Below are 12,761 nucleotides of genomic sequence, written 5' to 3'. Positions count from 1 at the left end.
GGCACGAGCAAATAGCATGAAAGTCATGAAAATACGTTTTACGGTAAGCTCGTCTGAAGAAACTGTACTCTTCCCTGTACTAAATGACGAACTGGGAGCAATCTATAAGGAATATGAGGATGGGTTGTATAAATTTCTATTCGTATGGATGTTCTCTATCACATGTAAAAATTTCATCACAATCCGATGAACGAGCAAGGATATGTGGTCAAAACATTGAGAAACATACCGTCTGAAAAGGTTCTGAAAGTCTCCTGGAAGTTTACTGTTTCGCCTTTTTCAGGCCCTGAACGTGCTCAAAACTTAAAAATCTTCTATGGATAAGCTTGGAAATTCTCCGGGCTTAAATATGCATATGCATATCATGAAAATCCGACTCCAAATGAAGGTTTTACGACGTTTTTGTTAAAAAACTGAGTTCTGAATTTTCTGACGACGAATTTCGACCAAGTTTTTCGTATATGCATATGGACATTCATTCATAAATCAGCACTTTCATAATTATATGAAGAGGATACAATACATGTACTTACTTGGGGGGTCTCCGAAGTATTCAAGTAATTAGGATTTCTCGTGTTAACACCAAGAGGCTCATTACTTCCATTCGGCTCCGAATCTTTGGAATTTCCTTCGTCTCTATTCCCAGAGGATGACCGAGTATCAGCACTCTCCACCTCCATGAAGAAATCCTCCTGGACACATCCTGAACAATTAGCATTTTATCTATAAAGCATCATAATTGAATATATGAATAAATACTTACGACTTCTTCTTCATCGCTCAAATCAGGAATTGTTTGCTCAGCAGCAGAGAACTGAAGACCATCGATACTTGATGGAGAAAAATTCTACAACGGAATAACAATATTTTTTTTATGATCCTAATAATGCGGGCGAGAAGAAGTCACAACAAAGTAAATATTGAGAACTCACCAAAGAAACAACTGGAGATTTTACGGTATTAGGTAACAACTTATAATTTTTGTTCCTGCCTTCTCCGTTGTGAACATCCGCTTCAGTTTCTGAGAAGTCTACATGGATTCGAGGTCTTACATTACGACCATCCTGTGGTAAAATTCGGTAGCATAATTAGAATGCAGTTCTCATAATTTTTATGAAGATTATACGAAGGAACATACTTGAGGACATCCTGGAGACGATTTTCGTTTATCACCACCAGAGAGATACTTCAATCTTGGTCGACCAGAAATCATCTCAGCAAAAGGAGGATCCTTCACTAGAGGCTGACCAACCCTCACGAAATCATACAACCGCTCAAGTTGTTGATCCCAAAAGTCTACAAAACATGGAGTTTACATATGCAAATCTCTCGGAGCAAGGAAACCAGTAATTACTTCCTTCCACATGGGTATGGTCTAAATGAGTCCTAAGCTGCTCAACTGATGGCTTCATACTCCGAAAAGTTGGAACACACTGATCCATACCTATTTGTCGAGATACTCTATCAATATTATATTCCTCCATTGAAAGCTCTCCGTACATAGCCGATAGCAAATGGTCGGGGGTGCAACTCAACATGAAAGATCTCTCGCCATCATTCAGATTCGCACCAGACGTCAAAACCATACTCTCTCCAGTATTGAAAGTCGTCGGATGATAAACATAAGAAGAAACTGACACCCACGGGCGAAAGTCGAACTCAGATTTATCGTCTAACACATCAATGAGGCGTGATTTAGACCGAGGCTGTTTTGTAGACCAACGCATGATCCCGACATTATCTTTCTCAGAAAAGATGTGATGAGCATCATCATTCGGTCCTTGCAAAATATTACGTGGAATGGGTGCATAATTCTTGAAATGTTCCCACATCAAATCTTGAAGAAACATCGTGTTGGCATAGCATTCAATCTTCATAAAACCATTCGACACACTGGAGTCTATAATCAAGGAGTCTAAGTTAGAATACAAAGAACCCAGGAATAGGCTACCTATTGGAAGTTGCTCACCTTGAGCCATCTTGATAGCAAAGGGGATCACGAAAGGTTTCAACAAGTTTCCACTGTCATCAAATATGTCTGTGGTTAGCCATAAACATAAGAAAGCAACAATGGGTAACATACCGTCGATGGGACTATCGGAAACCTCGTCTTTGTCCACCAGCATGTTATCCAGTGAGCATAGCAACCTTTACTACCAGACGCCTTGTTCACTTCCTCCATTGCAGCTGTTAAGATATTAGAAACTGCAGTATCCTCACCTGAAAGATCCCCGGGGAGATTTCCCATCATTGGGAGATGCAGCAAGGCAACCACATCCTCTAAGGTGATGGTAAACTCTCCCCATCTACATATAAAGGTATGAGTGGGAATGCACCAACGAGAAAGTAGAGCCACAATACCTATCGCATCATGAAAAATGAACAAGTCTCCAGAGGCTTGAATAGCTCTCATCACTTGTACCTGATCGAGCATAGCCATGACATGAGGGAAACCCAGCATACGTCTTGCCCATCCATAGAATTTTTCAAAGGTCGTCGAGAAAGCTTAAACTCTATGATTGATGCAAAGAAAATCCCTCGTTCCGGACAAAACCGGATCACTGTCTTCGGAGTCACAAATTTCTTCTGATTAACATTTTTGGGATTTATCAGAAGACGATACGCTGGGGATTTGAGATATTTTTCAGTTTCTTGTTGAACCTAGAAAAACGCATCATCTATATTCGTGAGATTCTTAATTCCAAGGGTTTCATCTTCTTCTTCGCCAACAGAAGTTTCATCCATACATGTTTCATCTCTGGAGATATCATTATCAACGCACATTTCATCCCTCGAAGCATCATTAGCTTGGGAATTGGACATCCTTGCGAAGTAGCTGTAAAATTCACATTGCATTCTACTTCAGTACATCATCCAGATATGAACTTCAACAAGATGATGGAATCATGCAAATGGAAATACTAGCATCTACAAAATGGTAATTCTTAACTCTTACCTTTTTACGATTCCACTAACAGTAGTAATCGTAATGCAAGAGTTAACACCTCAAAAATCGTTCGTCTCTTCGAAACCTACAAAGGATGAACGAAACTCAGATTTTCATAAAATCATGAACACTTCTACTGTGCGAACATTCACTGTAGTATCATGAAAACTAAAACAATATTTCATCATGAATATTTGTTTGCTTTTAAATACTGTTCAAAATTCAAGTTTGATTTTTAAATTAAAAAAACGTGATTTACTCACTAAATAAAAAAAACATTTTTTTATGTGATAATAACTCGCGTAAATTGTGGATATTCCACGGTTTCATCAAACAAAAATATATCCATGAACAGGCCATGGTCTTAAAAAAAAAAAACTTTTTCCTTCGTACTATCGTCTTTCTTTAAAACGAGGGTTTATTTCGGTTTTGTGAAAATTCACACCTTTTATGATAAAAACTTGGTTCTCATGAAAGCTCATGAACAAAGTTTTATCGCTGGACCTAGATCTATACATAAAAAAAAATCTCCCTTAAATCAGGGATTATTATTAGTTTCTCAAACTAATAGTCGAATGAACATACGTTTTCAAAAGACAAGGGTTTTCAACAAAACTCACATTCATATATGCACATGTATATAATTTTATCATGATCAAGGCATGAACAACTCATGAAACTCATAAACTTCAGCAAACAAAAAAAAAAATTGCGTACCTGGTCGGCGCCGGACAGTGGTCGCTTCGGTCGGACGGCAACAGAGCTCCGACGAAAATTTTCCTCTCCTCCTCTCATGTGCGCGGGTGTGAAGGTGATGAAGAGATGATGAAGGTGGTGGCCGGTTTTGTGGAAGTAAAAATAAAAAAAGAGATTAATTCCTTTTATACAAGATTTTATTTCCAAAAAACCTAATTCCACAAGTATTTCCTTATTGGGCCCGGCCCGCGAATCCTAAACGATCAAGGTCCCGTCATCAAAATCAACGGTTTAACACCAATTTATGCTCGTTAGACGACGTTTTATCACGCCACTGGGATCTTCATTCAAGTCATGGTTTGCTCACACCATTAAAAATCCGGTAACGTCTTATCTTACGACTAAGTTCAATTACTTATATTGTTTATAACCGGAAAATCACCATTCAATGTTGACTGAGGAACATGACTGTTCCTCACTAAGCAAGGGACTTAATGTAGATGGTGGATTTTCGACAAGGGGAAAAATCGTAAACCCATAATTATATGTCCTCCTGATCCAGCAATCAGGCGACTATTGAAGCTCATGTCTCTTGTCAAAAGTGTGGAAACTCAGGCCACGAGAATCTCTGACTGAGAATACTGTATCTCAGAGTACATGTAGATGTGTAGTCTCTCAGCTGAGGTAGTGACATATCTCATGAATACTGAGCAATTTCAGTGATCACTCTCATATAGAATTGCAAGATTAGACGGCTCCTAGACAGCTTGCCTGCTAGTATAGAGCAATAACGTCTTCAGGATGTAACCGTTGTTTTCCCTGACTATATAAAAGAAATATGACGCTTCAACAAGCTCATATCACTTAATTCCTGAATAGTTAATGCTCCTAGACGATCGTACTAGTATAGAGCCATTAGTTAATTATTCTTAAAATCATTAGATTCATCCACTAAATCTCTGGAAATCATTCAATATTTTCGGAATATTTCGTTACTTCAATTCATGGTTCTTCCCAACAGAATTCCATGGGTTAGTAATAAATATTCAACATATGGGCGTCTGAGCACTATCGAGTAAGCCCCGACTAAAATGGTGCAAGTGTATTCAATGCACTAACGAGCACCTGAATGCACAAATGAGTATTTCAAAATACGACGAGACGATGAACCTACGCAAAATAGGAAGGGAAATAATAAATAATAGAATATTGACCACGGTGCTGGGGACTGGGCCCACCGGCCGGCCAGTCGTGTCGTGACCAGTCCCACGCCCAATGTTATATTTTATCATATTTTTATTATTTTCCTTGATCTTATGAAATCCTTTCATTTGAACAAATATCCTTCGTTTTAAAGGAACTCCTCAGTTTCCTGGTGTTTCCTTCGCACCAAGGAAATAATATAAAATTTGGAAAAATGTCGTGGGACCGTGTTCATTAGCCAACCGACTATGCCTTGATCCTGGCCGGCCCCACACTTCATGGTTCCTAATTATTTTATTAATATTTCTCTAATATCATGAAAACTCCTTAATCTCATGGTATTTCCTTAAAACCATGAAAAAATAATATAAAATTAGGAAAACTCGTGGGATCGTGCCCTAGCCGGCCGGTCATGCCCTATCCGGTCTCACACGCCCTTTATTTTATTTTTATTATTATTTTTTTATATCTCCTTGATCCCATGAAATTCCTTGATCTCATTGTATTTCTCTCAAATTATGAAAATTCCTTCAAATCATGAAATAATACATAAAATTAAGGAAAACGCATAGGACCGTGCCCTAGCCGTCCGATCATGCTCAAAGCCGGTCCCACATGCCCTTATTTTATTATTATTAATATTATTTGTTTCCTTGATCCCATGGAAACTCCTTCACTTCAAGGAAGCTCCTTAATTTCAACAAACTCCTTGATTTCATGATATTTCCATAAAATCATGAAAAATAATATAAAATTAAGAAAAGAGCCATGGGAACGTAGTCATTGGATGGCCAACCATGCCTTGGCCTCATCCGGTCCCACACTTCATGAATCCTTCATTTTATAATTATTTTCCTTCATCTTATGAAGTTTCCTCAGTTTCAGCAAAAACCCTGATTTCGTCATATTTTCCCAAATGGTTGCTCAAACGCACGCCGGAAAATATCAAAATTCTCAGAACTGAAACACAGACATTTTGACGATGTGAAAATGTTACCTTGACTGACCAAGGTTGGATCTTTGGCTTGCAAGGAGCCGGTCCCACGTATTTTCATGATTTGACTTAATTTTCGCAATTGCACGTATTAGGTCCAAAACTCTTCCAAATAATTTTGGAATTTCATAGAATGATCGTCATTTGATCCCGTGACCATCCAGGGCTGGTTTCATGACCCCTTGGTCGGTCTCTCACCTCTTCACAATTAATTAGGTTTTATCACCTAAGGCTCAGACGTGTATTATTTTAATAAATGATTAAACCAGTATTTGATCTTCCTTTCACCAACTCTTCAAGAGATCTTGGTAATTTCTCACTCGAGCATATGGGCGCTACATGGTCGACCCATGATCCCATGTAGCGGTCTCCTTCACTCCATGGTTAATTTTTAATAAACCCAACTGGTCATAAATTGATCGAATTAGGGTTTCTGAGTCCAAGGATCATAATTCCAGATTCGAACGAACGCTAATAATTTTACGAAGATCTCATGATCAGCATTTTATTAATTATGCTCGGTTCAATTACCAGTATTTTAAATTAATGTTTTATTTTGGTCATGCTACCAATAATTCATTAGACGAGCAACACCAATTTTTGCTCAAACTAAGGAATGATGGTCCGACTGCCAATGTTCAACAATTCATCAAGTGAGAAATATTTGCTCACGTTAATTGTCAACGTTCATTAATACATTATACCTCTATATCAACAGACATGTTCAATTCATGAGTCAGAGAATATTTTCGAATTATGTTCGACTCAACAATACAAGGACTCATCGTTCCATGAAGTCATGAAGTCAGCAACTGACTTTTTAATCACGAGACGTCAGTCGTGTCACATGGAGGGATATTAACTAGGGTTTTGGTCTGGAGGTCTACGGCACGTGTGTTCATACACACGATGAGAATGTGAGCAAGTCGTACAATCAGTTGGAGGAGTTAACAAAGTAGTGGATGGAAAATCGACCAAGTCTCCACACGATGAACAACTGGTTTTAACACGATTTACATTTCCCCACTCTTTGATTCCATCAACTGTCATACTTCATGGGATCATGGTATTTACAAATCTAGCAATAAATAAGTCTCTGAATCATGATTGAAAACAGAAGGATCTCACATCAAACAGACAACACGAGATTAACAACTCAACATCTGAGCAATTACTCTCAACAGAGCAAATTCAATCGTTCAGAACTTATCTTATTTAGAATACACGACACACCTATAATCTTTGATTACCATTGATTCCACATATTTCTCAGCTTCCCTCCTACAGATCGACCAATCCTCTCTTGTGACCGAATTTACTCTGGAACGACCATTGTCTTGGTTTAGGCCGGAGTACTACAGATTGATCTCTCGAATTCAAAGCACTCCCTTCTTGCAGTGCATCTGTGTGAGGTTGAAAATTTTGCTCCATTCAAGGAGTCTCCACCGTACGGTCGTCTCCTCAATTCCGTAAAAACCAGCAAATCGTTTTTCCCCATCTACAACGGTTTCCCCCATGACATCACGGATTAGATATTTTCCAAAGACAAGGAAGAGAGGAAAGAAGAAAAAACATGCGGGCGACTCACTGATTCTCTTTTAAACCGGCTAGAGGAAGATTCAACACTGCTATCGGAATAACTACTTTCGCCGTCACTGGACTCTGAACTTTCATCCTTCTCGGGTTCCCCATCACCATGGATAGTCTCAAAACCATCACCCTCCGTCTCGAGAAGCAACTTTTTCTGACTACTTGTAAGTTTGGTAAAGGCGTTCACGCTACTGAGACCCTAGGCAAGATACAAAGACGGATACTCAGAAAAGGAACACGGATATACACGATCCAACTGAAATCTAGAGGAAAATCACACGTACCCGCATATTAGACGAACTGAAATTCGGTAGGGCTGTCGAATCCGACTGGGAACCATCTGCACGGCTTTTAGACCTTCGCTCATTCACTTGGGGACTATTTGCATTCGGGCTAACAAATTTTCTATTGGTCGAAGAAGGATCCCTCAGCAATGGATGCTCCGCTAAAATCGCAGGAGAAGGCTTACCGCGACGGTTTTCTACCACGTCATGCACGAATCCATGGATAAGGAGAAATTCATCCTTCCAAAATATGTTATATTTGGAGGTTGTTGATGGATTTCGTTCCGCGATAAGAAAAGGGAGACTTTTACCCGACACAAGAACACTAGCATCGAGAACAGTTGGCAACGAGACTTCTAGATTGACCGGCTGACTAACGAGTGGGACCCCTTGGTCAAAACCCATATGCCGAGGCTCCCTATCGATATTGTAAGAGACTGCTTTGCAAGATCCTCGAAAGAAAGACGGCACATGACCGGGCGTGCAGCTTCACATGAACACCATCTCTCCAATACTCATATCTTCTTTATCAGAAGAGAAAGACATGCTCGGAGCAGGAGCAAAGGTATTGGTCTGAGTTATGGACGCATGCACCGGAGCCCATGGACGAAAATTGACCGTGTGCGAGTTGTCAAGGAGTCCAACCAGGTTCGAACCAACCTTTGGGCGCCTATTCGACCAGCGCCGTATCCTAGAGCCACCCCAAGACTCGGGAAGTAAGGCCAACGGTTTTGGATCATACCTTTCGAAGTGCTCCCACAGCCACGCTTGGAGAAAGGCGGCATGAATATACGAATCCACTTTCATGTAGCCATTTGAAGCGCACATGTCCACGACCAGCTGATCCAAGTGTGTGTACAGAGAACCAAGAAACAAGCCGCCAATAGGGAGAACGTCACCTTTTGCCAATTTTATGGAAAATTTGATAAGCTCATGTCTTATCTCCTTCCTACCAGAACCGTCATTGAAATATATCTCTGGATAACCAAAGAGCCAAGAACGCCGCGACATGAAGCGTAATATTCTTCTGATTTGGCTCCAACTCATCAGGAAACCACTGAACACCCACCAGCCATAGAAGCAACTCGTGTCGTTTTTTTTCCCGAACGAATCCTTTTGATTTCGCAACCAGAGCGGCGCGCGTTTCTTCTTCATCTGCAGACAACTTGACATCAAGGTTTCCTATTACGGGAAGGTTCAACAAGACGGCCACGCTCTCTAAGGAGATAGTCATTTCACACCACCTGCATATGGCCGTGTGAGTGTCCGGGCACCATCTGGAAATGAAAGCACCCAAGCCTGGAATATCTTTCCTAATTTGAAGCACTGCGGAAACCGCGACAGCATCAATAATTTGCGCCTTGGTCAAACTGGCCTTTACACAGTCCTGGATCATCATGAATCGCATCCATTTCTCAAAAGCACGCAACTGACTCACACTGATTTTAAAGTCAATAGGAGAAGCAAAATACTCTTTCCTCTGAAGACAAAACCTTATTACACCTCCTGGACGGACCGACCGGGCCTCTCTTTCACTTTCCGGATCAGTCAGAAGAATCAACACATACTTGGGATGATTTTTCCTAATTGTGGCGGATGTTGTAAAGAACTCATCGTCTATCTTTGGCTTGGAATTGCCAACATCTTCCGGTACGGCAGAACTTTTCTCAAGTGACATCCTAACGAAAATTTTCTCACACTGCTTTCACCTTCGAAATAACTACAATGGAACAATATAAAGAGAAATTACTACGGAAAGTACATGGAGATTATTTTATCAGACAAAGTAGATCCATTCTGTACGCAAGCCAATTTTTTGCAAAGTCATAATGCGCATAAGCAGAGAAATGGGGACTGACAGACCCTGCGTCACCACCTCGTTCCAAGGCCGTACCCTGCAGCGGGAAGTTTGCGCCCAGCCGAGGAGGAACGCCCCACCATGGGAATCGTACACACGTCCACACCATGAAAAGGTAGGAAACGCTAGAAGCTAGGTTTTCACGGGAAGGGAATGACGGTTACTAGCTCGCATATGCCTACTTTGCACAGTAATTGAGGCGGCCAACGTTACTACGGTATTCACGTCTAAATGTTACTACAAGTTCATGTAAAAGTATCTACGGCTAGGATTCATACCAACACGGAGGAACAATATTTCTACAAGTTCATGAAAAGGTACGCTTACGGCTAGGGTTTGCACTAACACAAGATAAAGAAAAAACAAGTTAAAGAGGAATTGCTGGAAGACATACCTGGGATTCGCTCGTCCGCTTTACTACCACCACACGGCCAGAATAAAAAAAAAGAGGATGTGAAACAAAAGGAGAGTCCAACCCCCTTTTATAGGCGTAACACTTGGGAGTTTGAATAAGGAAAGGACTTTTTATTTGAGTCAAGTAAGGAAAAGAGGAAATCGGGCCCGAAAAGCCAAATCACCACCATGCCAAGCCGTCCGCGCCTTGCCTTGGCCCCACCATGCCAAGCCGTCCGTGCCTTGCCTAGGCCCCACCATTCCAAGCCGTCTGCGCCATTGCCTTGGCCCCACCATTCCAAGCCGTCTGCGCCATTGCCTCGGCCCCATCATGCAAAGCCGTCCGCGCCATTGCCTCGGCCCCACCATTCCAAGTCTTCCGCGCCATGCTTGCCTCACCAGAACCGCGCCATTACCTTGGCCCCACAATGCCAAGCCGTCCGTGCCATGCTTTCCTCTCCAGGACCACGCCATGCCTCGACCATACCATGCCAAACTGTCCACGCATGCTTTGCCTCACCAAACTGTGTCATGTCTTGCACAAACGTCCACGCATTCTTTGCCCCACCAAACCGCGTCATGTCTTGCACCATCGTGTCGGCCAACACCAACAAACTCGCCAAGCCAGCGTCACGATGTTCCCTAACCCATCCAAGGTGATGCATGGCCAGACTATGCAGACGATTTTTATCTCACCACTCCACGGTCTACACCACAAATAGAATCTATGCAAGGCCGCCAAACACGAGGATCATGAACTCTCCTTCCCTCCCGAAAAGGTTAGTCGGACCTTCCTGACCATTTTTTCACGACTTGTCGTTTCGATTTTTGTCCTAGCCTGTCACTATCTTATGCTTACCTCGCAACAATGCTCTTGTTCCGAGCTAAGCAGGGGATTTAAGGTTGATGGAAGTTTTTAACTTAGGGTTAAAATCGTAAAACTATACATCTGACATGACGTCACTATGACCATTAGCGCATTTATTAGACCAATCAACATGCCTGGGTAATAATTACCATGGTACCTTTTTTTTTATGTGTCATGTTCCACGACAGAACCCTTAACATTGACCGACATCATCTACGCCAAACCCTAATTCCCATGCTAACGCGCCAAAGCATGCCAACCATGTCAGCCGCACCACTGTGGCAATGGCATGCGATGCCATCCACGTCTACCGCGCCAAGGCATGCCAACCACGCCAGCCGCATCACCGTGCCAATGGCATGCCATGCCAGCCGCACCACTGTGCCAATGACATGCCATGCCAGCCACGTCTACCCCCAAGGCATGCCAACCATGCTAGCCGCACCATTGTGCCAATGGCATGCCATGCCAGCCATGTCTACCGCGCCAAGGCATGCTAGCCACGCCAAACCGCGCCAAGGCATGCCATGCCACATGTTCCAATGGCATGCCAACCACCTTTCCACGCCATACCATGCCGGCCTTCCCAATGCGGCTACCAAAACGAAGGCGTGCGACGATCAACGGACAAACTTCCATCTTAGATGCAAATCTTAGTCGTCCAAGGTCGCCAACCAACGCATGGTAACCTTTGGCCCAAAACCCTAGTTTTGGCCACGCAAAACCGCGCCAAGGCATGCCAACCACCTTGCCGCGCCATACCATTCCGTCCTTCCCTGTGCGGCTACCAAGACGAAGGCGTGCGACGATCAACGGCCACCCTTCCATCTTAGATGCAAATCTTAGCCGTCCAAGGTCGCCAACCAACGCATGGTACCCTTTGGCCCAAAACTCAAGTTTTGGCCACGCAAGGCATGCTATGTCGCACGTGCCAATGGCATGCCAACCACCTTGTCGCGCCATACAATCCCGACATTCCCTATGCGGCTACCAAAACGAAGGTGTGTGATGATCAACGGTCACCCTTCTACCTTATATGCAAATCTTAGCCGTCCAAGGTCGCCAACCAACGGATGGTAACCTTTGGCCCAAAACCCTAGTCTTGGACACTCCAAACCGCGCCAAGGCATGCCATGCCACATGTGCCAATGGCATGCCAACCACTTTGCCTCACCATACCATGCCGGCCTTCCCTATGCGGCTACCAAAACGAAGGCGTGCGACGATCAACGACCACCCTTCCATCTTAGATGCAAATTTTAGCCGTCCAAGGTCGCCAACCAACGCATGGTAACCTTTGGCCCAACGCCAAAAACCTAGTTTTGGCCACACCCAAACCGCGCCAAGGCATGCCGGCCATGCCACATGTGCCAATGGCATGCCAGCAACCTTGTCGCGCCATACCATGTCGGCTTTCCCTTTACGGATGCCAAACCGAAGGACTGCAACGATCAACGACCACTTTTTCATCTAAGATGCAGATCTTAGCCGTCCGAGGTTACCATCTAACGCATGGCAACTTTTGTCCCTAGTTTGGTCGCGCCTAAACAAAGCCAAAACCCTAAGTTTTGGTCGCGCCTAAACCAGGCCATATTAAAGCCATGCGAGCATGATTTCATGCCACTGGCTATCAAATGAAGGGTTGCAATAATCAACGGCTACCTTTCCTCTTAAGATGCAAAATCTCGGCCGTCGAAGGTCACCGAGCTGGCAAGTCTCCCAAGCTCGACTTGCCAGACAACAACAACATGCTACATGTTTTCCACGAAAACACTCGAGACATCAACACATATTAAAAACTGGGGGATGCTCATTGGGTATTGGTTTGGCGGTTTACAGCGTGCGGCGTACACTACGCCCGTTACAAGACAGTGTCATAAGTATGAGGCGGTTAGTGAATACAGGGAGTAATGGTGAAGCGCATTCTT

Source organism: Papaver somniferum, unplaced genomic scaffold (genome assembly GCF_003573695.1).
Source record: "Papaver somniferum cultivar HN1 unplaced genomic scaffold, ASM357369v1 unplaced-scaffold_118, whole genome shotgun sequence".
Taxonomy (NCBI): domain Eukaryota; kingdom Viridiplantae; phylum Streptophyta; class Magnoliopsida; order Ranunculales; family Papaveraceae; genus Papaver; species Papaver somniferum.
This window is presented reverse-complemented; position numbering follows the sequence as displayed.